This window comes from Limanda limanda, chromosome 20 (genome assembly GCF_963576545.1).
Source record: "Limanda limanda chromosome 20, fLimLim1.1, whole genome shotgun sequence".
NCBI lineage: Eukaryota > Metazoa > Chordata > Actinopteri > Pleuronectiformes > Pleuronectidae > Limanda > Limanda limanda.
Window position 1 is genome coordinate 22,377,195 of NC_083655.1, and position 26,763 is coordinate 22,403,957.

The window sequence follows — 26,763 nt, forward strand, 5'->3', positions numbered from 1 at the left end:
AAAAGCGCTGGAAACAGGGAGATAAGCCTTTTTTGGAAGAAATGGTTAAATTCTTGAATTTTTCATCACACATCATCCCAAATGTCACTAAACAGCTGGAAACGGGGAGATAAGCCTTTTTTGGAAGCATTGATTAAGATTTCTGACTTTTTCATCACATGTCAGCCCAAGTGTCAGAAAAGCGCTGGAAACAGGGAGATAAGCCTTTTTTGGAAGAAAAGGTTAAATTCTTGAATTTTTCATCACACATCATCCCAAATGTCACTAAACAGCTGGAAACGGGGAGATAAGCCTTTTTTGGAAGCATTGATTAAGATTTCTGACTTTTTCATCACATGTCAGCCCAAGTGTCAGAAAAGCGCTGGAAACAGGGAGATAAGCCTTTTTTGGAAGAAATGGTTAAATTCTTGAATTTTTCATCACACATCATCCCAAATGTCACTAAACAGCTGGAAACGGGGAGATAAGCCTTTTTTGGAAGCATTGATTAAGATTTCTGACTTTTTCATCACATGTCAGCCCAAGTGTCAGAAAAGCGCTGGAAACAGGGAGATAAGCCTTTTTTGGAAGAAATGGTTAAATTCTTGAATTTTTCATCACACATCATCCCAAATGTCACTAAACAGCTGGAAACGGGGAGATAAGCCTTTTTTGGAAGCATTGATTAAGATTTCTGACTTTTTCATCACATGTCAGCCCAAGTGTCAGAAAAGCGCTGGAAACAGGGAGATAAGCCTTTTTTGGAAGAAATGGTTAAATTCTTGAATTTTTCATCACACATCATCCCAAATGTCACTAAACAGCTGGAAACGGGGAGATAAGCCTTTTTTGGAAGCATTGATTAAGATTTCTGACTTTTTCATCACATGTCAGCCCAAGTGTCAGAAAAGCGCTGGAAACAGGGAGATCTGCCTTTTTTTGGAAGAAAAGGTTATTTTCTTGAATTTTTCATCACACATCATCCCAAATGTCACTAAACAGCTGGAAACGGGGAGATAAGCCTTTTTTGGAAGCAATGGTTAACATTTTGACTTTTTCATCACATGTCAGCCTAAGTGTCAGAAAAGCGCTGGAAACAGGGAGATAAGCCTTTTTTGGAAGAAATAGTTAAATTCTTGAATTTTTCATCACACATCATCCCAAATGTCACTAAACAGCTGGAAACGGGGAGATAAGCCTTTTTTGGAAGCATTGATTAAGATTTCTGACTTTTTCAACACTTGTCAGCCCAAGTGTCAGAAAAGCGCTGGAAACAGGGAGATCTGCCTTTTTTTGGAAGAAAAGGTTATATTCTTGAATTTTTCATCACACATCATCCCAAATGTCACTAAACAGCTGGAAACGGGGAGATAAGCCTTTTTTGGAAGCAATGGTTAACATTTTGACTTTTTCATCACATATCAGCTCCAGTGTCAGAAAAGCGCTGGAAACAGGGAGATCTGCCTTTTTTTGGAAGAAAAGGTTAAATTCTTGAATTTTTCATCACACATCATCCCAAATGTCACTAAACAGCTGGAAACGGGGAGATAAGCCTTTTTTGGAAGCATTGATTAAGATTTCTGACTTTTTCATCACATGTCAGCCCAAGTGTCAGAAAAGCGCTGGAAACAGGGAGATCTGCCTTTTTTTGGAAGAAATGGTTAAATTCTTGAATTTTTTATCACACATCATCCCAAATGTCACTAAACAGCTGGAAACGGGGAGATAAGCCTTTTTTGGAAGCATTGATTAAGATTTCTGACTTTTTCATCACATGTCAGCCCAAGTGTCAGAAAAGCGCTGGAAACAGGGAGATAAGCCTTTTTTGGAAGAAAAGGTTAAATTCTTGAATTTTTCATCACACAACATCCCAAATGTCACTAAACAGCTGGAAACGGGGAGATAAGCCTTTTTTGGAAGCATTGATTAAGATTTCTGACTTTTTCATCACATGTCAGCCCAAGTGTCAGAAAAGCGCTGGAAACAGGGAGATCTGCCTTTTTTTGGAAGAAAAGGTTATATTCTTGAATTTTTCATCACACATCATCCCAAATGTCACTAAACAGCTGGAAACGGGGAGATAAGCCTTTTTTGGAAGCATTGATTAAGATTTCTGACTTTTTCATCACATGTCAGCCCAAGTGTCAGAAAAGCGCTGGAAACAGGGACATCTGCCTTTTTTTGGAAGAAAAGGTTATATTCTTGAATTTTTCATCACACATCATCCCAAATGTCACTAAACAGCTGGAAACGGGGAGATAAGCCTTTTTTGGAAGCAATGGTTAACATTTTGACTTTTTCATCACATGTCAGCCTAAGTGTCAGAAAAGCGCTGGAAACAGGGAGATAAGCCTTTTTTGGAAGAAATGGTTAAATTCTTGAATTTTTCATCACACATCATCCCAAATGTCACTAAACAGCTGGAAACGGGGAGATAAGCCTTTTTTGGAAGCATTGATTAAGATTTCTGACTTTTTCATCACATGTCAGCCCAAGTGTCAGAAAAGCGCTGGAAACAGGGAGCTCTGCCTTTTTTTGGAAGAAAAGATTATATTCTTGAATTTTTCATCACACATCATCCCAAATGTCACTAAACAGCTGGAAACGGGGAGATAAGCCTTTTTTGGAAGCAATGGTTAACATTTTGACTTTTTCATCACATGTCAGCCCAAGTGTCAGAAAAGCGCTGGAAACAGGGAGATAAGCCTTTTTTGGAAGAAATGGTTAAATTCTTGAATTTTTCATCACACATCATCCCAAATGTCACTAAACAGCTGGAAACGGGGAGATAAGCCTTTTTTGGAAGCAATGGTTAACATTTTGACTTTTTCATCACATATCAGCTCCAGTGTCAGAAAAGCGCTGGAAACAGGGAGATCTGCCTTTTTTTGGAAGAAATGGTTAAATTCTTGAATTTTTTATCACACATCATCCCAAATGTCACTAAACAGCTGGAAACGGGGAGATAAGCCTTTTTTGGAAGCATTGATTAAGATTTCTGACTTTTTCATCACATGTCAGCCCAAGTGTCAGAAAATCGCTGGAAACAGGGAGATAAGCCTTTTTTGGAAGAAAAGGTTAAATTCTTGAATTTTTCATCACACATCATCCCAAATGTCACTAAACAGCTGGAAACGTGGAGATAAGCCTTTTTTGGAAGCATTGATTAAGATTTCTGACTTTTTCATCACATGTCAGCCCAACTGTCAGAAAAGCGCTGGAAACAGGGAGATAAGCCTTTTTTGGAAGAAATGGTTAAATTCTTGAATATTTCATCACACATCATCCCAAATGTCACTAAACAGCTGGAAACGGGGAGATAAGCCTTTTTTGGAAGCATTGATTAAGATTTCTGACTTTTTCATCACATGTCAGCCCAAGTGTCAGAAAAGCGCTGGAAACAGGGAGATAAGCCTTTTTTGGAAGAAAAGGTTAAATTCTTGAATTTTTCATCACACATCATCCCAAATGTCACTAAACAGCTGGAAACGGGGAGATAAGCCTTTTTTGGAAGCATTGATTAAGATTTCTGACTTTTTCATCACATGTCAGCCCAAGTGTCAGAAAAGCGCTGGAAACAGGGAGATCTGCCTTTTTTTGGAAGAAAAGGTTATATTCTTGAATTTTTCATCACACATCATCCCAAATGTCACTAAACAGCTGGAAACGGGGAGATAAGCCTTTTTTGGAAGCATTGATTAAGATTTCTGACTTTTTCATCACATGTCAGCCCAAGTGTCAGAAAAGCGCTGGAAACAGGGAGATAAGCCTTTTTTGGAAGAAATGGTTAAATTCTTGAATTTTTCATCACACATCATCCCAAATGTCACTAAACAGCTGGAAACGGGGAGATAAGCCTTTTTTGGAAGCAATGGTTAACATTTTGACTTTTTCATCACATATCAGCTCCAGTGTCAGAAAAGCGCTGGAAACAGGGAGATCTGCCTTTTTTTGGAAGAAAAGGTCAAATTCTTGAATTTTTCATCTCACATCATCCCAAATGTCACTAAACAGCTGGAAACGGGGAGATAAGCCTTTTTTGGAAGCATTGATTAAGATTTCTGACTTTTTCATCACATGTCAGCCCAAGTGTCAGAAAAGCGCTGGAAACAGGGAGATAAGCCTTTTTTGGAAGAAATGGTTAAATTCTTGAATTTTTCATCACACATCATCCCAAATGTCACTAAAAAGCTGGAAACGGGGAGATAAGCCTTTTTTGGAAGCATTGATTAAGATTTCTGACTTTTTCATCACATGTCAGCCCAAGTGTCAGAAAAGCGCTGGAAACAGGGAGATCTGCCTATTTTTGGAAAAAAAGGTTATATTCTTGAATTTTTCATCACACATCATCCCAAATGTCACTAAACAGCTGGAAATGGGGAGATAAGCCTTTTTTGGAAGCAATGGTTAACATTTTGACTTTTTCATCACATATCAGCTCCAGTGTCAGAAAAGCGCTGGAAACAGGGAGATAAGCCTTTTTTGGAAGAAATGGTTAAATTCTTGAATTTTTCATCACACATCATCCCAAATGTCACTAAACAGCTGGAAACGGGGAGATAAGCCTTTTTTGGAAGCATTGATTAAGATTTCTGACTTTTTCATCACATGTCAGCCCAAGTGTCAGAAAAGCGCTGGAAACATGGAGATAAGCCTTTTTTGGAAGAAATGGTTATTTTCTTGAATTTTTCATCACACATCATCCCAAATGTCACTAAACAGCTGGAAACGGGGAGATAAGCCTTTTTTGGAAGCAATGGTTAACATTTTGACTTTTTCATCACATATCAGCTCCAGTGTCAGAAGAGCGCTGGAAACAGGGAGATCTGCCTTTTTTTGGAAGAAAAGGTTAAATTCTTGAATTTTTCATCTCACATCATCCCAAATGTCACTAAACAGCTGGAAACGATGAGATAAGCCTTTTTTGGAAGCATTGATTAAGATTTCTGACTTTTTCATCACATGTCAGCCCAAGTGTCAGAAAAGCGCTGGAAACAGGGAGATAAGCCTTTTTTGGAAGAAATGGTTAAATTCTTGAATTTTTCATCACACATCATCCCAAATGTCACTAAACAGCTGGAAACGGGGAGATAAGCCTTTTTTGGAAGCATTGATTAAGATTTCTGACTTTTTCATCACATGTCAGCCCAAGTGTCAGAAAAGCGCTGGAAACAGGGAGATCTGCCTTTTATTGGAAGAAAAGGTTATATTCTTGAGTTTTTCATCACACATCATCCCAAATGTCACTAAACAGCTGGAAACTGGGAGATAAGCCTTTTTTGGAAGCAATGGTTAACATTTTGACTTTTTCATCACATATCAGCTCCAGTGTCAGAAAAGCGCTGGAAACAGGGAGATCTGCCTTTTTTTGGAAGAAAAGGTTAAATTCTTGAATTTTTCATCACACATCATCCCAAATGTCACTAAACAGCTGGAAACGGGGAGATAAGCCTTTTTTGGAAGCATTGATTAAGATTTCTGACTTTTTCATCACATGTCAGCCCAAGTGTCAGAAAAGCGCTGGAAACAGGGAGATAAGCCTTTTTTGGAGGAAAAGGTTAAATTCTTGAATTTTTCATCACACATCATCCCAAATGTCACTAAACAGCTGGAAACGGGGAGATAAGCCTTTTTTGGAAGCATTGATCAAGATTTCTGACTTTTTCATCACATGTCAGCCCAAGTGTCAGAAAAGCGCTGGAAACAGGGAGATAAGCCTTTTTTGGAGGAAATGGTTAAATTCTTGAATTTTTCATCACACATCATCCCAAATGTCACTAAACAGCTGGAAACGGGGAGATAAGCCTTTTTTGGAAGCATTGATTAAGATTTCTGACTTTTTCATCACATGTCAGCCCAAGTGTCAGAAAAGCGCTGGAAACAGGGAGATCTGCCTTTTTTTGGAAGAAAAGGTTATATTCTTGAATTTTTCATCACACATCATCCCAAATGTCACTAAACAGCTGGAAACGGGGAGATAAGCCTTTTTTGGAAGCAATGGTTAACATTTTGACTTTTTCATCACATATCAGCTCCAGTGTCAGAAAAGCGCTGGAAACAGGTAGATCTGCCTTTTTTTGGAAGAAAAGGTTAAATTCTTGAATTTTTCATCACACATCATCCCAAATGTCACTAAACAGCTGGAAACGGGGAGATAAGCCTTTTTTGGAAGCATTGATTAAGATTTCTGACTTTTTCATCACATGTCAGCCCAAGTGTCAGAAAAGCGCTGGAAACAGGGAGATAAGCCTTTTTTGGAAGAAATGGTTAAATTCTTGAATTTTTCATCACACATCATCCCAAATGTCACTAAACAGCTGGAAACGGGGAGATAAGCCTTTTTTGGAAGCATTGATTAAGATTTCTGACTTTTTCATCACATGTCAGCCCAAGTGTCAGAAAAGCGCTGGAAACAGGGAGATAAGCCTTTTTTGGAAGAAATGGTTAAATTCTTGAATTTTTCATCACACATCATCCCAAATGTCACTAAACAGCTGGAAACGGGGAGATAAGCCTTTTTTGGAAGCATTGATTAAGATTTCTGACTTTTTCAGCACATGTCAGCCCAAGTGTCAGAAAAGCGCTGGAAACAGGGAGATCTGCCTTTTTTTGGAAGAAAAGGTTATATTCTTGAATTTTTCATCACACATCATCCCAAATGTCACTAAACAGCTGGAAACGGGGAGATAAGCCTTTTTTGGAAGCATTGATTAAGATTTCTGACTTTTTCATCACATGTCAGCCCAAGTGTCAGAAAAGCGCTGGAAACAGGGAGATAAGCCTTTTTTGGAAGAAATGGTTAAATTCTTGAATTTTTCATCACACATCATCCCAAATGTCACTAAACAGCTGGAAACGGGGAGATAAGCCTTTTTTGGAAGCAATGGTTAACATTTTGACTTTTTCATCACATATCAGCTCCAGTGTCAGAAAAGCGCTGGAAACAGGGAGATCTGCCTTTTTTTGGAAGAAAAGGTTAAATTCTTGAATTTTTCATCACACATCATCCCAAATGTCACTAAACAGCTGGAAACGGGGAGATAAGCCTTTTTTGGAAGCATTGATTAAGATTTCTGACTTTTTCATCACATGTCAGCCCAAGTGTCAGAAAAGCGCTGGAAACAGGGAGATAAGCCTTTTTTGGAAGAAATGGTTAAATTCTTGAATTTTTCATCACACATCATCCCAAATGTCACTAAACAGCTGGAAACGGGGAGATAAGCCTTTTTTGGAAGCATTGATTAAGATTTCTGACTTTTTCATCACATGTCAGCCCAAGTGTCAGAAAAGCGCTGGAAACAGGGAGATAAGCCTTTTTTGGAAGAAATGGTTAAATTCTTGAATTTTTCATCACACATCATCCCAAATGTCACTAAACAGCTGGAAACGGGGAGATAAGCGTTTTTTGGAAGCATTGATTAAGATTTCTGACTTTTTCATCACATGTCAGCCCAAGTGTCAGAAAAGCGCTGGAAACAGGGAGATAAGCCTTTTTTGGAAGAAATGGTTAAATTCTTGAATTTTTCATCACACATCATCCCAAATGTCACTAAACAGCTGGAAACGGGGAGATAAGCCTTTTTTGGAAGCATTGATTAAGATTTCTGACTTTTTCATCACATGTCAGCCCAAGTGTCAGAAAAGCGCTGGAAACAGGGAGATAAGCCTTTTTTGGAAGAAATGGTTAAATTCTTGAATTTTTCATCACACATCATCCCAAATGTCACTAAACAGCTGGAAACGGGGAGATAAGCCTTTTTTGGAAGCATTGATTAAGATTTCTGACTTTTTCAGCACATGTCAGCCCAAGTGTCAGAAAAGCGCTGGAAACAGGGAGATCTGCCTTTTTTTGGAAGAAAAGGTTATATTCTTGAATTTTTCATCACACATCATCCCAAATGTCACTAAACAGCTGGAAACGGGGAGATAAGCCTTTTTTGGAAGCAATGGTTAACATTTTGACTTTTTCATCACATATCAGCTCCAGTGTCAGAAAAGCGCTGGAAACAGGGAGATCTGCCTTTTTTTGGAAGAAAAGGTTAAATTCTTGAATTTTTCATCACACATCATCCCAAATGTCACTAAACAGCTGGAAACGGGGAGATAAGCCTTTTTTGGAAGCATTGATTAAGATTTCTGACTTTTTCATCACATGTCAGCCCAAGTGTCAGAAAAGCGCTGGAAACAGGGAGATCTGCCTTTTTTTGGAAGAAATGGTTAAATTCTTGAATTTTTTATCACACATCATCCCAAATGTCACTAAACAGCTGGAAACGGGGAGATAAGCCTTTTTTGGAAGCATTGATTAAGATTTCTGACTTTTTCATCACATGTCAGCCCAAGTGTCAGAAAAGCGCTGGAAACAGGGAGATCTGCCTTTTTTGGAAGAAAAGGTTAAATTCTTGAATTTTTCATCACACATCATCCCAAATGTCACTAAACAGCTGGAAACGGGGAGATAAGCCTTTTTTGGAAGCATTGATTAAGATTTCTGACTTTTTCATCACATGTCAGCCCAAGTGTCAGAAAAGCGCTGGAAACAGGGAGATAAGCCTTTTTTGGAAGAAAAGGTTAAATTCTTGAATTTTTCATCACACAACATCCCAAATGTCACTAAACAGCTGGAAACGGGGAGATAAGCCTTTTTTGGAAGCATTGATTAAGATTTCTGACTTTTTCATCACATGTCAGCCCAAGTGTCAGAAAAGCGCTGGAAACAGGGAGATCTGCCTTTTTTTGGAAGAAAAGGTTATATTCTTGAATTTTTCATCACACATCATCCCAAATGTCACTAAACAGCTGGAAACGGGGAGATAAGCCTTTTTTGGAAGCATTGATTAAGATTTCTGACTTTTTCATCACATGTCAGCCCAAGTGTCAGAAAAGCGCTGGAAACAGGGAGATAAGCCTTTTTTGGAAGAAATGGTTAAATTCTTGAATTTTTCATCACACATCATCCCAAATGTCACTAAACAGCTGGAAACGGGGAGATAAGCCTTTTTTGGAAGCATTGATTAAGATTTGTGACTTTTTCATCACATGTCAGCCCAAGTGTCAGAAAAGCGCTGGAAACAGGGAGATAAGCCTTTTTTGGAAGAAATGGTTAAATTCTTGAATTTTTCATCACACATCATCCCAAATGTCACTAAACAGCTGGAAACGGGGAGATAAGCCTTTTTTGGAAGAATTGATTAAGATTTCTGACTTTTTCATCACATGTCAGCCCAAGTGTCAGAAAAGCGCTGGAAACAGGGAGATCTGCCTTTTTTTGGAAGAAAAGGTTATATTCTTGAATTTTTCATCACACATCATCCCAAATGTCACTAAACAGCTGGAAACGGGGAGATAAGCCTTTTTTGGAAGCATTGATTAAGATTTCTGACTTTTTCATCACATGTCAGCCCAAGTGTCAGAAAAGCGCTGGAAACAGGGAGATAAGCCTTTTTTGGAAGAAATGGTTAAATTCTTGAATTTTTCATCACACATCATCCCAAATGTCACTAAACAGCTGGAAACGGGGAGATAAGCCTTTTTTGGAAGCAATGGTTAACATTTTGACTTTTTCATCACATATCAGCTCCAGTGTCAGAAAAGCGCTGGAAACAGGGAGATCTGCCTTTTTTTGGAAGAAAAGGTTAAATTCTTGAATTTTTCATCACACATCATCCCAAATGTCACTAAACAGCTGGAAACGGGGAGATAAGCCTTTTTTGGAAGCATTGATTAAGATTTCTGACTTTTTCATCACATGTCAGCCCAAGTGTCAGAAAAGCGCTGGAAACAGGGAGATAAGCCTTTTTTGGAAGAAATGGTTAAATTCTTGAATTTTTCATCACACATCATCCCAAATGTCACTAAACAGCTGGAAACGGGGAGATAAGCCTTTTTTGGAAGCATTGATTAAGATTTCTGACTTTTTCATCACATGTCAGCCCAAGTGTCAGAAAAGCGCTGGAAACAGGGAGATAAGCCTTTTTTGGAAGAAATGGTTAAATTCTTGAATTTTTCATCACACATCATCCCAAATGTCACTAAACAGCTGGAAACGGGGAGATAAGCCTTTTTTGGAAGAATTGATTAAGATTTCTGACTTTTTCATCACATGTCAGCCCAAGTGTCAGAAAAGCGCTGGAAACAGGGAGATCTGCCTTTTTTTGGAAGAAAAGGTTATATTCTTGAATTTTTCATCACACATCATCCCAAATGTCACTAAACAGCTGGAAACGGGGAGATAAGCCTTTTTTGGAAGCAATGGTTAACATTTTGACTTTTTCATCACATATCAGCTCCAGTGTCAGAAAAGCGCTGGAAACAGGGAGATCTGCCTTTTTTTGGAAGAAAAGGTTAAATTCTTGAATTTTTCATCACACATCATCCCAAATGTCACTAAACAGCTGGAAACGGGGAGATAAGCCTTTTTTGGAAGCATTGATTAAGATTTCTGACTTTTTCATCACATGTCAGCCCAAGTGTCAGAAAAGCGCTGGAAACAGGGAGATAAGCCTTTTTTGGAAGAAATGGTTAAATTCTTGAATTTTTCATCACACATCATCCCAAATGTCACTAAACAGCTGGAAACGGGGAGATAAGCCTTTTTTGGAAGCATTGATTAAGATTTCTGACTTTTTCATCACATGTCAGCCCAAGTGTCAGAAAAGCGCTGGAAACAGGGAGATAAGCCTTTTTTGGAAGAAATGGTTAAATTCTTGAATTTTTCATCACACATCATCCCAAATGTCACTAAACAGCTGGAAACGGGGAGATAAGCCTTTTTTGGAAGAATTGATTAAGATTTCTGACTTTTTCATCACATGTCAGCCCAAGTGTCAGAAAAGCGCTGGAAACAGGGAGATCTGCCTTTTTTTGGAAGAAAAGGTTATAGTCTTGAATTTTTCATCACACATCATCCCAAATGTCACTAAACAGCTGGAAACGGGGAGATAAGCCTTTTTTGGAAGCATTGATTAAGATTTCTGACTTTTTCATCACATGTCAGCCCAAGTGTCAGAAAAGCGCTGGAAACAGGGAGATAAGCCTTTTTTGGAAGAAATGGTTAAATTCTTGAATTTTTCATCACACATCATCCCAAATGTCACTAAACAGCTGGAAACGGGGAGATAAGCCTTTTTTGGAAGCAATGGTTAACATTTTGACTTTTTCATCACATATCAGCTCCAGTGTCAGAAAAGCGCTGGAAACAGGGAGATCTGCCTTTTTTTGGAAGAAAAGGTTAAATTCTTGAATTTTTCATCACACATCATCCCAAATGTCACTAAACAGCTGGAAACGGGGAGATAAGCCTTTTTTGGAAGCATTGATTAAGATTTCTGACTTTTTCATCACATGTCAGCCCAAGTGTCAGAAAAGCGCTGGAAACAGGGAGATAAGCCTTTTTTGGAAGAAATGGTTAAATTCTTGAATTTTTCATCACACATCATCCCAAATGTCACTAAACAGCTGGAAACGGGGAGATAAGCCTTTTTTGGAAGCATTGATTAAGATTTCTGACTTTTTCATCACATGTCAGCCCAAGTGTCAGAAAAGCGCTGGAAACAGGGAGATCTGCCTTTTTTTGGAAGAAAAGGTTATATTCTTGAATTTTTCATCACACATCATCCCAAATGTCACTAAACAGCTGGAAACGGGGAGATAAGCCTTTTTTGGAAGCATTGATTAAGATTTCTGACTTTTTCATCACATGTCAGCCCAAGTGTCAGAAAAGCGCTGGAAACAGGGAGATAAGCCTTTTTTGGAAGAAATGGTTAAATTCTTGAATTTTTCATCACACATCATCCCAAATGTCACTAAACAGCTGGAAACGGGGAGATAAGCCTTTTTTGGAAGCAATGGTTAACATTTTGACTTTTTCATCACATATCAGCTCCAGTGTCAGAAAAGCGCTGGAAACAGGGAGATCTGCCTTTTTTTGGAAGAAAAGGTTAAATTCTTGAATTTTTCATCACACATCATCCCAAATGTCACTAAACAGCTGGAAACGGGGAGATAAGCCTTTTTTGGAAGCATTGATTAAGATTTCTGACTTTTTCATCACATGTCAGCCCAAGTGTCAGAAAAGCGCTGGAAACAGGGAGATAAGCCTTTTTTGGAAGAAATGGTTAAATTCTTGAATTTTTCATCACACATCATCCCAAATGTCACTAAACAGCTGGAAACGGGGAGATAAGCCTTTTTTGGAAGCATTGATTAAGATTTCTGACTTTTTCATCACATGTCAGCCCAAGTGTCAGAAAAGCGCTGGAAACAGGGAGATAAGCCTTTTTTGGAAGAAATGGTTAAATTCTTGAATTTTTCATCACACATCATCCCAAATGTCACTAAACAGCTGGAAACGGGGAGATAAGCCTTTTTTGGAAGCATTGATTAAGATTTCTGACTTTTTCATCACATGTCAGCCCAAGTGTCAGAAAAGCGCTGGAAACAGGGAGATAAGCCTTTTTTGGAAGAAATGGTTAAATTCTTGAATTTTTCATCACACATCATCCCAAATGTCACTAAACAGCTGGAAACGGGGAGATAAGCCTTTTTTGGAAGCATTGATTAAGATTTCTGACTTTTTCATCACATGTCAGCCCAAGTGTCAGAAAAGCGCTGGAAACAGGGAGATAAGCCTTTTTTGGAAGAAATGGTTAAATTCTTGAATTTTTCATCACACATCATCCCAAATGTCACTAAACAGCTGGAAACGGGGAGATAAGCCTTTTTTGGAAGCATTGATTAAGATTTCTGACTTTTTCAGCACATGTCAGCCCAAGTGTCAGAAAAGCGCTGGAAACAGGGAGATCTGCCTTTTTTTGGAAGAAAAGGTTATATTCTTGAATTTTTCATCACACATCATCCCAAATGTCACTAAACAGCTGGAAACGGGGAGATAAGCCTTTTTTGGAAGCATTGATTAAGATTTCTGACTTTTTCATCACATGTCAGCCCAAGTGTCAGAAAAGCGCTGGAAACAGGGAGATAAGCCTTTTTTGGAAGAAATGGTTAAATTCTTGAATTTTTCATCACACATCATCCCAAATGTCACTAAACAGCTGGAAACGGGGAGATAAGCCTTTTTTGGAAGCAATGGTTAACATTTTGACTTTTTCATCACATATCAGCTCCAGTGTCAGAAAAGCGCTGGAAACAGGGAGATCTGCCTTTTTTTGGAAGAAAAGGTTAAATTCTTGAATTTTTCATCTCACATCATCCCAAATGTCACTAAACAGCTGGAAACGGGGAGATAAGCCTTTTTTGGAAGCATTGATTAAGATTTCTGACTTTTTCATCACATGTCAGCCCAAGTGTCAGAAAAGCGCTGGAAACAGGGAGATAAGCCTTTTTTGGAAGAAATGGTTAAATTCTTGAATTTTTCATCACACATCATCCCAAATGTCACTAAACAGCTGGAAACGGGGAGATAAGCCTTTTTTGGAAGCATTGATTAAGATTTCTGACTTTTTCATCACATGTCAGCCCAACTGTCAGAAAAGCGCTGGAAACAGGGAGATCTGCCTATTTTTGGAAGAAAAGGTTATATTCTTGAATTTTTCATCACACATCATCCCAAATGTCACTAAACAGCTGGAAACGGGGAGATAAGCCTTTTTTGGAAGCAATGGTTAACATTTTGACTTTTTCATCACATATCAGCTCCAGTGTCAGAAAAGCGCTGGAAACAGGGAGATAAGCCTTTTTTGGAAGAAATGGTTAAATTCTTGAATTTTTCATCACAATCCCAAATGTCACTAAACAGCTGGAAACGGGGAGATAAGCCTTTTTTGGAAGCAATGGTTAACATTTTGACTTTTTCATCACATATCAGCTCCAGTGTCAGAAAAGCGCTGGAAACAGGGAGATCTGCCTTTTTTTGGAAGAAAAGGTTAAATTCTTGAATTTTTCATCACACATCATCCCAAATGTCACTAAACAGCTGGAAACGGGGAGATAAGCCTTTTTTGGAAGCATTGATTAAGATTTCTGACTTTTTCATCACATGTCAGCCCAAGTGTCAGAAAAGCGCTGGAAACAGGGAGATCTGCCTTTTTTTGGAAGAAAAGGTTATATTCTTGAATTTTTCATCACACATCATCCCAAATGTCACTAAACAGCTGGAAACGGGGAGATAAGCCTTTTTTGGAAGCAATGGTTAACATTTTGACTTTTTCATCACATATCAGCTCCAGTGTCAGAAAAGCGCTGGAAACAGGGAGATCTGCCTTTTTTTGGAAGAAAAGGTTAAATTCTTGAATTTTTCATCACACATCATCCCAAATGTCACTAAACAGCTGGAAACGGGGAGATAAGCCTTTTTTGGAAGCATTGATTAAGATTTCTGACTTTTTCATCACATGTCAGCCCAAGTGTCAGAAAAGCGCTGGAAACAGGGAGATAAGCCTTTTTTGGAAGAAATGGTTAAATTCTTGAATTTTTCATCACACATCATCCCAAATGTCACTAAACAGCTGGAAACGGGGAGATAAGCCTTTTTTGGAAGCATTGATTAAGATTTCTGACTTTTTCATCACATGTCAGCCCAAGTGTCAGAAAAGCGCTGGAAACAGGGAGATAAGCCTTTTTTGGAAGAAATGGTTAAATTCTTGAATTTTTCATCACACATCATCCCAAATGTCACTAAACAGCTGGAAACGGGGAGATAAGCCTTTTTTGGAAGCATTGATTAAGATTTCTGACTTTTTCATCACATGTCAGCCCAAGTGTCAGAAAAGCGCTGGAAACAGGGAGATCTGCCTTTTTTTGGAAGAAAAGGTTATTTTCTTGAATTTTTCATCACACATCATCCCAAATGTCACTAAACAGCTGGAAACGGGGAGATAAGCCTTTTTTGGAAGCAATTGTTAACATTTTGACTTTTTCATCACATGTCAGCCCAAGTGTCAGAAAAGCGCTGGAAACAGGGAGATAAGCCTTTTTTGGAAGAAAATGTTAATTTCTTGAATTTTTCATCACACATCATCCCAAATGTCACTAAACAGCTGGAAACGGGGAGATAAGCCTTTTTTGGAAGCATTGATTAAGATTTCTGACTTTTTCATCACATGTCAGCCCAAGTGTCAGAAAAGCGCTGGAAACAGGGAGATAAGCCTTTTTTGGAAGAAATGGTTAAATTCTTGAATTTTTCATCACACATCATCCCAAATGTCACTAAACAGCTGGAAACGGGGAGATAAGCCTTTTTTGGAAGCAATGGTTAACATTTTGACTTTTTCATCACATATCAGCTCCAGTGTCAGAAAAGCGCTGGAAACAGGGAGATCTGCCTTTTTTTGGAAGAAAAGGTTAAATTCTTGATTTTTTCATCACACATCATGCCAAATGTCACTAAACAGCTGGAAACGGGGAGATAAGCCTTTTTTGGAAGCATTGATTAAGATTTCTGACTTTTTCATCACATGTCAGCCCAAGTGTCAGAAAAGCGCTGGAAACAGGGAGATAAGCCTTTTTTGGAAGAAAATGTTAATTTCTTGAATTTTTCATCACACATCATCCCAAATGTCACTAAACAGCTGGAAACGGGGAGATAAGCCTTTTTTGGAAGCATTGATTAAGATTTCTGACTTTTTCATCACATGTCAGCCCAAGTGTCAGAAAAGCGCTGGAAACAGGGAGATCTGCCTTTTTTTGGAAGAAAAGGTTATATTCTTGAATTTTTCATCACAAATCATCCCAAATGTCACTAAACAGCTGGAAACGGGGAGATAAGCCTTTTTTGGAAGCATTGATTAAGATTTCTGACTTTTTCATCACATGTCAGCCCAAGTGTCAGAAAAGCGCTGGAAACAGGGAGATAAGCCTTTTTTGGAAGAAATGGTTAAATTCTTGAATTTTTCATCACACATCATCCCAAATGTCACTAAACAGCTGGAAACGGGGAGATAAGCCTTTTTTGGAAGCAATGGTTAACATTTTGACTTTTTCATCACATATCAGCTCCAGTGTCAGAAAAGCGCTGGAAACAGGGAGATCTGCCTTTTTTTGGAAGAAAAGGTTAAATTCTTGAATTTTTCATCTCACATCATCCCAAATGTCACTAAACAGCTGGAAACGGGGAGATAAGCCTTTTTTGGAAGCATTGAGTAAGATTTCTGACTTTTTCATCACATGTCAGCCCAAGTGTCAGAAAAGCGCTGGAAACAGGGAGATAAGCCTTTTTTGGAAGAAATGGTTAAATTCTCAAATTTTTCATCACACATCATCCCAAATGTCACTAAACAGCTGGAAACGGGGAGATAAGCCTTTTTTGGAAGCAATGGTTAACATTTTGACTTTTTCATCACATATCAGCTCCAGTGTCAGAAAAGCGCTGGAAACAGGGAGATCTGCCTTTTTTTGGAAGAAAAGGTTATATTCTTGAATTTTTCATCACACATCATCCCAAATGTCACTAAACAGCTGGAAACGGGGAGATAAGCCTTTTTTGGAAGCAATGGTTAACATTTTGACTTTTTCATCACATATCAGCTCCAGGGTCAGAAAAGCGCTGGAAACAGGTAGATCTGCCTTTTTTTTTGAAGAAAAGGTTAAATTCTTGAATTTTTCATCACACATCATCCCAAATGTCACTAAACAGCTGGAAACGGGGAGATAAGCCTTTTTTGGAAGCATTGATTAAGATTTCTGACTTTTTCATCACATGTCAGCCCAAGTGTCAGAAAAGCGCTGGAAACAGGGAGATCTGCCTTTTTTTGGAAGAAAAGGTTATATTCTTGAATTTTTCATCACACATCATCCCAAATGTCACTAAACAGCTGGAAACGGGGAGATAAGCCTTTTTTGGAAGCATTGATTAAGATTTCTGACTTTTTCATCACATGTCAGCCCAAGTGTCAGAAAAGCGCTGGAAACAGGGAGATAAGCCTTTTTTGGAAGAAATGGTTAAATTCTTGAATTTTTCATCACACATCATCCCAAATGTCACTAAACAGCTGGAAACGGGGAGATAAGCCTTTTTTGGAAGCAATGGTTAACATTTTGACTTTTTCATCACATATCAGCTCCAGTGTCAGAAAAGCGCTGGAAACAGGGAGATCTGCCTTTTTTTGGAAGAAAAGGTTAAATTCTTGAATTTTTCATCTCACATCATCCCGAATGTCACTAAACAGCTGGAAACGGGGAGATAAGCCTTTTTTGGAAGCATTGATTAAGATTTCTGACTTTTTCATCACATGTCAGCCCAAGTGTCAGAAAAGTGCTGGAAACAGGGAGATAAGCCTTTTTTGGAAGAAATGGTTAAATTCTTGAATTTTTCATCACACATCATCCCAAATGTCACTAAACAGCTGGAAACGGGGAGATATGCCTTTTTTGGAAGCATTGATTAAGATTTCTGACTTTTTCATCACATGTCAGCCCAAGTGTCAGAAAAGCGCTGGAAACAGGGAGATCTGCCTTTTTCTGGAAGAAAAGGTTATATTCTTGAATTTTTCATCACACATCATCCCAAATGTCACTAAACAGCTGGAAACGGGGAGATAAGCCTTTTTTGGAAGCATTGATTAAGATTTCTGACTTTTTCATCACATGTCAGCCCAAGTGTCAGAAAAGCGCTGGAAACAGGGAGATAAGCCTTTTTTGGAAGAAATGGTTAAATTCTTGAATTTTTCATCACACATCATCCCAAATGTCACTAAACAGCTGGAAACGGGGAGATAAGCCTTTTTTGGAAGCATTGATTAAGATTTCTGACTTTTTCATCACATGTCAGCCCAAGTGTCAGAAAAGCGCTGGAAACAGGGAGATCTGCCGTTTTTTGGAAGAAAAGGTTATATTCTTGAGTTTTTCATCACACATCATCCCAAATGTCACTAAACAGCTGGAAACTGGGAGATAAGCCTTTTTTGGAAGCAATGGTTAACATTTTGACTTTTTCATCACATATCAGCTCCAGTGTCAGAAAAGCGCTGGAAACAGGGAGATCTGCCTTTTTTTGGAAGAAAAGGTTAAATTCTTGAATTTTTCATCACACATCATCCCAAATGTCACTAAACAGCTGGAAACGGGGAGATAAGCCTTTTTTGGAAGCATTGATTAAGATTTCTGACTTTTTCATCACATGTCAGCCCAAGTGTCAGAAAAGCGCTGGAAACAGGGAGATAAGCCTTTTTTGGAGGAAATGGTTAAATTCTTGAATTTTTCATCACACATCATCCCAAATGTCACTAAACAGCTGGAAACGGGGAGATAAGCCTTTTTTGGAAGCATTGATTAAGATTTCTGACTTTTTCATCACATGTCAGCCCAAGTGTCAGAAAAGCGCTGGAAACAGGGAGATCTGCCTTTTTTTGGAAGAAAAGGTTATATTCTTGAATTTTTCATCACACATCATCCCAAATGTCACTAAACAGCTGGAAACGGGGAGATAAGCCTTTTTTGGAAGCATTGATTAAGATTTCTGACTTTTTCATCACATGTCAGCCCAAGTGTCAGAAAAGCGCTGGAAACAGGGAGATAAGCCTTTTTTGGAAGAAATGGTTAAATTCTTGAATTTTTCATCACACATCATCCCAAATGTCACTAAACAGCTGGAAACGGGGAGATTATTCTTTTTTGGAAGCAATGGTTAACATTTTGACATTTTCATCACTTATCAGCTCCAGTGTCAGAAAAGCGCTGGAAACAGGGAGATCTGCCTTTTTTTGGAAGAAATGGTTAAATTCTTGAATTTTTTATCACACATCATCCCAAATGTCACTAAACAGCTGGAAACGGGGAGATAAGCCTTTTTTGGAAGCATTGATTAAGATTTCTGACTTTTTCATCACATGTCAGCCCAAGTGTCAGAAAAGCGCTGGAAACAGGGAGATAAGCCTTTTTTGGAAGAAATGGTTAAATTCTTGAATTTTTCATCACACATCATCCCAAATGTCACTAAACAGCTGGAAACGGGGAGATAAGCCTTTTTTGGAAGCATTGATTAAGATTTCTGACTTTTTCATCACTTGTCAGCCCAAGTGTCAGAAAAGCGCTGGAAACAGGGAGATCTGCCTTTTTTTGGAAGAAAAGGTTATATTCTTGAATTTTTCATCACACATCATCCCAAATGTCACTAAACAGCTGGAAACGGGGAGATAAGCCTTTTTTGGAAGCAATGGTTAACATTTTGACTTTTTCATCACATATCAGCTCCAGTGTCAGAAAAGCGCTGGAAACAGGGAGATCTGCCTTTTTTTGGAAGAAAAGGTTAAATTCTTGAATTTTTCATCACACATCATCCCAAATGTCACTAAACAGCTGGAAACGGGGAGATAAGCCTTTTTTGGAAGCAATGGTTAACATTTTGACATTTTCATCACTTATCAGCTCCAGTGTCAGAAAAGCGTTGGAAACAGGGAGATCTGCCTTTTTTTGGAAGAAATGGTTAAATTCTTGAATTTTTTATCACACATGTCACTAAACAGCTGGAAACGGGGAGATAAGCCTTTTTTGGAAGCATTGATTAAGATTTCTGACTTTTTCATCACATGTCAGCCCAAGTGTCAGAAAAGCGCTGGAAACAGGGAGATCTGCCTTTTTTTGGAAGAAAAGGTTATATTCTTGAATTTTTCATCACACATCATCCCAAATGTCACTAAACAGCTGGAAACGGGGAGATAAGCCTTTTTTGGAAGCAATGGTTAACATTTTGACATTTTCATCACTTATCAGCTCCAGTGTCAGAAAAGCGTTGGAAACAGGGAGATCTGCCTTTTTTTGGAAGAAATGGTTAAATTCTTGAATTTTTTATCACACATCATCCCAAATGTCACTAAACAGCTGGAAACGGGGAGATAAGCCTTTTTTGGAAGCATTGATTAAGATTTCTGACTTTTTCATCACATGTCAGCCCAAGTGTCAGAAAAGCGCTGGAAACAGGGAGATAAGCCTTTTTTGGAAGAAATGGTTAAATTCTTGAATTTTTCATCACACATCATCCCAAATGTCACTAAACAGCTGGAAACGGGGAGATAAGCCTTTTTTGGAAGCATTGATTAAGATTTCTGACTTTTTCATCACATGTCAGCCCAAGTGTCAGAAAAGCGCTGGAAACAGGGAGATAAGCCTTTTTTGGAAGAAATGGTTAAATTCTTGAATTTTTCATCACACATCATCCCAAATGTCACTAAACAGCTGGAAACGGGGAGATTATTCTTTTTTGGAAGCAATGGTTAACATTTTGACATTTTCATCACTTATCAGCTCCAGTGTCAGAAAAGCGCTGGAAACAGGGAGATCTGCCTTTTTTTGGAAGAAATGGTTAAATTCTTGAATTTTTCATCACACATCATCCCAAATGTCACTAAACAGCTGGAAACGGGGAGATAAGCCTTTTTTGGAAGCATTGATTAAGATTTCTGACTTTTTCATCACATGTCAGCCAAAGTGTCAGAAAAGCGCTGGAAACAGGGAGATAAGCCTTTTTTGGAAGAAATGGTTAAATTCTTGAATTTTTCATCACACATCATCCCAAATGTCACTAAACAGCTGGAAACGGGGAGATAAGCCTTTTTTGGAAGCATTGATTAAGATTTCTGACTTTTTCATCACATGTCAGCCCAAGTGTCAGAAAAACGCTGGAAACAGGGAGACAAGCCTTTTTTGGAAGAAATGGTTAAATTCTTGAATTTTTCATCACACATCATCCCAAATGTCACTAAACAGCTGGAAACGGGGAGATAAGCCTTTTTTGGAAGCAATGGTTAACATTTTGACTTTTTCATCACATATCAGCTCCAGTGTCAGAAAAGCGCTGGAAACAGGGAGATCTGCCTTTTTTTGGAAGAAAAGGTTAAATTCTTGAATTTTTCATCTCACATCATCCCGAATGTCACTAAACAGCTGGAAACGGGGAGATAAGCCTTTTTTGGAAGCATTGATTAAGATTTCTGACTTTTTCATCACATGTCAGCCCAAGTGTCAGAAAAGCGCTGGAAACAGGGAGATAAGCCTTTTTTGGAAGAAATGGTTAAATTCTTGAATTTTTCATCACACATCATCCCAAATGTCACTAAACAGCTGGAAACGGGGAGATATGCCTTTTTTGGAAGCATTGATTAAGATTTCTGACTTTTTCATCACATGTCAGCCCAAGTGTCAGAAAAGCGCTGGAAACAGGGAGATCTGCCTTTTTTTGGAAGAAAAGGTTATATTCTTGAATTTTTCATCACACATCATCCCAAATGTCACTAAACAGCTGGAAACGGGGAGATAAGCCTTTTTTGGAAGCATTGATTAAGATTTCTGACTTTTTCATCACTTGTCAGCCCAAGTGTCAGAAAAGCGCTGGAAACAGGGAGATCTGCCTTTTTTTGGAAGAAAAGGTTATATTCTTGAATTTTTCATCACACATCATCCCAAATGTCACTAAACAGCTGGAAACGGGGAGATAAGCCTTTTTTGGAAGCAATGGTTAACATTTTGACTTTTTCATCACATATCAGCTCCAGTGTCAGAAAAGCGCTGGAAACAGGGAGATCTGCCTTTTTTTGGAAGAAAAGGTTAAATTCTTGAATTTTTCATCACACATCATCCCAAATGTCACTAAACAGCTGGAAACGGGGAGATAAGCCTTTTTTGGAAGCAATGGTTAACATTTTGACATTTTCATCACTTATCAGCTCCAGTGTCAGAAAAGCGTTGGAAACAGGGAGATCTGCCTTTTTTTGGAAGAAATGGTTAAATTCTTGAATTTTTTATCACACATGTCACTAAACAGCTGGAAACGGGGAGATAAGCCTTTTTTGGAAGCATTGATTAAGATTTCTGACTTTTTCATCACATGTCAGCCCAAGTGTCAGAAAAGCGCTGGAAACAGGGAGATCTGCCTTTTTTTGGAAGAAAAGGTTATATTCTTGAATTTTTCATCACACATCATCCCAAATGTCACTAAACAGCTGGAAACGGGGAGATAAGCCTTTTTTGGAAGCAATGGTTAACATTTTGACATTTTCATCACTTATCAGCTCCAGTGTCAGAAAAGCGTTGGAAACAGGGAGATCTGCCTTTTTTTGGAAGAAATGGTTAAATTCTTGAATTTTTTATCACACATCATCCCAAATGTCACTAAACAGCTGGAAACGGGGAGATAAGCCTTTTTTGGAAGCATTGATTAAGATTTCTGACTTTTTCATCACATGTCAGCCCAAGTGTCAGAAAAGCGCTGGAAACAGGGAGATAAGCCTTTTTTGGAAGAAATGGTTAAATTCTTGAATTTTTCATCACACATCATCCCAAATGTCACTAAACAGCTGGAAACGGGGAGATAAGCCTTTTTTGGAAGCATTGATTAAGATTTCTGACTTTTTCATCACATGTCAGCCCAAGTGTCAGAAAAGCGCTGGAAACAGGGAGATAAGCCTTTTTTGGAAGAAATGGTTAAATTCTTGAATTTTTCATCACACATCATCCCAAATGTCACTAAACAGCTGGAAACGGGGAGATTATTCTTTTTTGGAAGCAATGGTTAACATTTTGACATTTTCATCACTTATCAGCTCCAGTGTCAGAAAAGCGCTGGAAACAGGGAGATCTGCCTTTTTTTGGAAGAAATGGTTAAATTCTTGAATTTTTTATCACACATCATCCCAAATGTCACTAAACAGCTGGAAACGGGGAGATAAGCCTTTTTTGGAAGCATTGATTAAGATTTCTGACTTTTTCATCACATGTCAGCCAAAGTGTCAGAAAAGCGCTGGAAACAGGGAGATAAGCCTTTTTTGGAAGAAATGGTTAAATTCTTGAATTTTTCATCACACATCATCCCAAATGTCACTAAACAGCTGGAAACGGGGAGATAAGCCTTTTTTGGAAGCATTGATTAAGATTTCTGACTTTTTCATCACATGTCAGCCCAAGTGTCAGAAAAACGCTGGAAACAGGGAGACAAGCCTTTTTTGGAAGAAATGGTTAAATTCTTGAATTTTTCATCACACATCATCCCAAATGTCACTAAACAGCTGGAAACGGGGAGATAAGCCTTTTTTGGAAGCAATGGTTAACATTTTGACTTTTTCATCACATATCAGCTCCAGTGTCAGAAAAGCGCTGGAAACAGGGAGATCTGCCTTTTTTTGGAAGAAAAGGTTAAATTCTTGAATTTTTCATCTCACATCATCCCGAATGTCACTAAACAGCTGGAAACGGGGAGATAAGCCTTTTTTGGAAGCATTGATTAAGATTTCTGACTTTTTCATCACATGTCAGCCCAAGTGTCAGAAAAGCGCTGGAAACAGGGAGATAAGCCTTTTTTGGAAGAAATGGTTAAATTCTTGAATTTTTCATCACACATCATCCCAAATGTCACTAAACAGCTGGAAACGGGGAGATATGCCTTTTTTGGAAGCATTGATTAAGATTTCTGACTTTTTCATCACATGTCAGCCCAAGTGTCAGAAAAGCGCTGGAAACAGGGAGATCTGCCTTTTTTTGGAAGAAAAGGTTATATTCTTGAATTTTTCATCACACATCATCCCAAATGTCACTAAACAGCTGGAAACGGGGAGATAAGCCTTTTTTGGAAGCATTGATTAAGATTTCTGACTTTTTCATCACATGTCAGCCCAAGTGTCAGAAAAGCGCTGGAAACAGGGAGATAAGCCTTTTTTGGAAGAAATGGTTAAATTCTTGAATTTTTCATCACACATCATCCCAAATGTCACTAAACAGCTGGAAACGGGGAGATAAGCCTTTTTTGGAAGCATTGATTAAGATTTCTGACTTTTTCATCACATGTCAGCCCAAGTGTCAGAAAAGCGCTGGAAACAGGGAGATCTGCCGTTTTTTGGAAGAAAAGGTTATATTCTTGAGTTTTTCATCACACATCATCCCAAATGTCACTAAACAGCTGGAAACTGGGAGATAAGCCTTTTTTGGAAGCAATGGTTAACATTTTGACTTTTTCATCACATATCAGCTCCAGTGTCAGAAAAGCGCTGGAAACAGGGAGATCTGCCTTTTTTTGGAAGAAAAGGTTAAATTCTTGAATTTTTCATCACACATCATCCCAAATGTCACTAAACAGCTGGAAACGGGGAGATAAGCCTTTTTTGGAAGCATTGATTAAGATTTCTGACTTTTTCATCACATGTCAGCCCAAGTGTCAGAAAAGCGCTGGAAACAGGGAGATAAGCCTTTTTTGGAGGAAATGGTTAAATTCTTGAATTTTTCATCACACATCATCCCAAATGTCACTAAACAGCTGGAAACGGGGAGATAAGCCTTTTTTGGAAGCATTGATTAAGATTTCTGACTTTTTCATCACATGTCAGCCCAAGTGTCAGAAAAGCGCTGGAAACAGGGAGATCTGCCTTTTTTTGGAAGAAAAGGTTATATTCTTGAATTTTTCATCACACATCATCCCAAATGTCACTAAACAGCTGGAAACGGGGAGATAAGCCTTTTTTGGAAGCATTGATTAAGATTTCTGACTTTTTCATCACATGTCAGCCCAAGTGTCAGAAAAGCGCTGGAAACAGGGAGATAAGCCTTTTTTGGAAGAAATGGTTAAATTCTTGAATTTTTCATCACACATCATCCCAAATGTCACTAAACAGCTGGAAACGGGGAGATTATTCTTTTTTGGAAGCAATGGTTAACATTTTGACATTTTCATCACTTATCAGCTCCAGTGTCAGAAAAGCGCTGGAAACAGGGAGATCTGCCTTTTTTTGGAAGAAATGGTTAAATTCTTGAATTTTTTATCACACATCATCCCAAATGTCACTAAACAGCTGGAAACGGGGAGATAAGCCTTTTTTGGAAGCATTGATTAAGATTTCTGACTTTTTCATCACATGTCAGCCCAAGTGTCAGAAAAGCGCTGGAAACAGGGAGATAAGCCTTTTTTGGAAGAAATGGTTAAATTCTTGAATTTTTCATCACACATCATCCCAAATGTCACTAAACAGCTGGAAACGGGGAGATAAGCCTTTTTTGGAAGCATTGATTAAGATTTCTGACTTTTTCATCACTTGTCAGCCCAAGTGTCAGAAAAGCGCTGGAAACAGGGAGATCTGCCTTTTTTTGGAAGAAAAGGTTATATTCTTGAATTTTTCATCACACATCATCCCAAATGTCACTAAACAGCTGGAAACGGGGAGATAAGCCTTTTTTGGAAGCAATGGTTAACATTTTGACTTTTTCATCACATATCAGCTCCAGTGTCAGAAAAGCGCTGGAAACAGGGAGATCTGCCTTTTTTTGGAAGAAAAGGTTAAATTCTTGAATTTTTCATCACACATCATCCCAAATGTCACTAAACAGCTGGAAACGGGGAGATAAGCCTTTTTTGGAAGCAATGGTTAACATTTTGACATTTTCATCACTTATCAGCTCCAGTGTCAGAAAAGCGTTGGAAACAGGGAGATCTGCCTTTTTTTGGAAGAAATGGTTAAATTCTTGAATTTTTTATCACACATGTCACTAAACAGCTGGAAACGGGGAGATAAGCCTTTTTTGGAAGCATTGATTAAGATTTCTGACTTTTTCATCACATGTCAGCCCAAGTGTCAGAAAAGCGCTGGAAACAGGGAGATAAGCCTTTTTTGGAAGAAAAGGTTAAATTCTTGAATTTTTCATCACACATCATCCCAAATGTCACTAAACAGCTGGAAACGGGGAGATAAGCCTTTTTTGGAAGCATTGATTAAGATTTCTGACTTTTTCATCACATGTCAGCCCAAGTGTCAGAAAAGCGCTGGAAACAGGGAGATAAGCCTTTTTTGGAAGAAATGGTTAAATTCTTGAATTTTTCATCACACATCATCCCAAATGTCACTAAACAGCTGGAAACGGGGAGATTATTCTTTTTTGGAAGCAATGGTTAACATTTTGACATTTTCATCACTTATCAGCTCCAGTGTCAGAAAAGCGCTGGAAACAGGGAGATCTGCCTTTTTTGGAAGAAATGGTTAAATTCTTGAATTTTTTATCACACATCATCCCAAATGTCACTAAACAGCTGGAAACGGGGAGATAAGCCTTTTTTGGAAGCATTGATTAAGATTTCTGACTTTTTCATCACATGTCAGCCCAAGTGTCAGAAAAGCGCTGGAAACAGGGAGATAAGCCTTTTTTGGAAGAAATGGTTAAATTCTTGAATTTTTCATCACACATCATCCCAAATGTCACTAAACAGCTGGAAACGGGGAGATAAGCCTTTTTTGGAAGCATTGATTAAGATTTCTGACTTTTTCATCACATGTCAGCCCAAGTGTCAGAAAAACGCTGGAAACAGGGAGACAAGCCTTTTTTGGAAGAAATGGTTAAATTCTTGAATTTTTCATCACACATCATCCCAAATGTCACTAAACAGCTGGAAACGGGGAGATAAGCCTTTTTTGGAAGCAATGGTTAACATTTTGACTTTTTCATCACATATCAGCTCCAGTGTCAGAAAAGCGCTGGAAACAGGGAGATCTGCCTTTTTTTGGAAGAAAAGGTTAAATTCTTGAATTTTTCATCACACATCATCCCAAATGTCACTAAACAGCTGGAAACGGGGAGATAAGCCTTTTTTGGAAGCATTGATTAAGATTTCTGACTTTTTCATCACATGTCAGCCCAAGTGTCAGAAAAGCGCTGGAAACAGGGAGATCTGCCTTTTTTTGGAAGAAAAGGTTATATTCTTGAATTTTTCATCACACATCATCCCAAATGTCACTAAACAGCTGGAAACGGGGAGATAAGCCTTTTTTGGAAGCATTGATTAAGATTTCTGACTTTTTCATCACATGTCAGCCCAAGTGTCAGAAAAGCGCTGGAAACAGGGAGATAAGCCTTTTTTGGAAG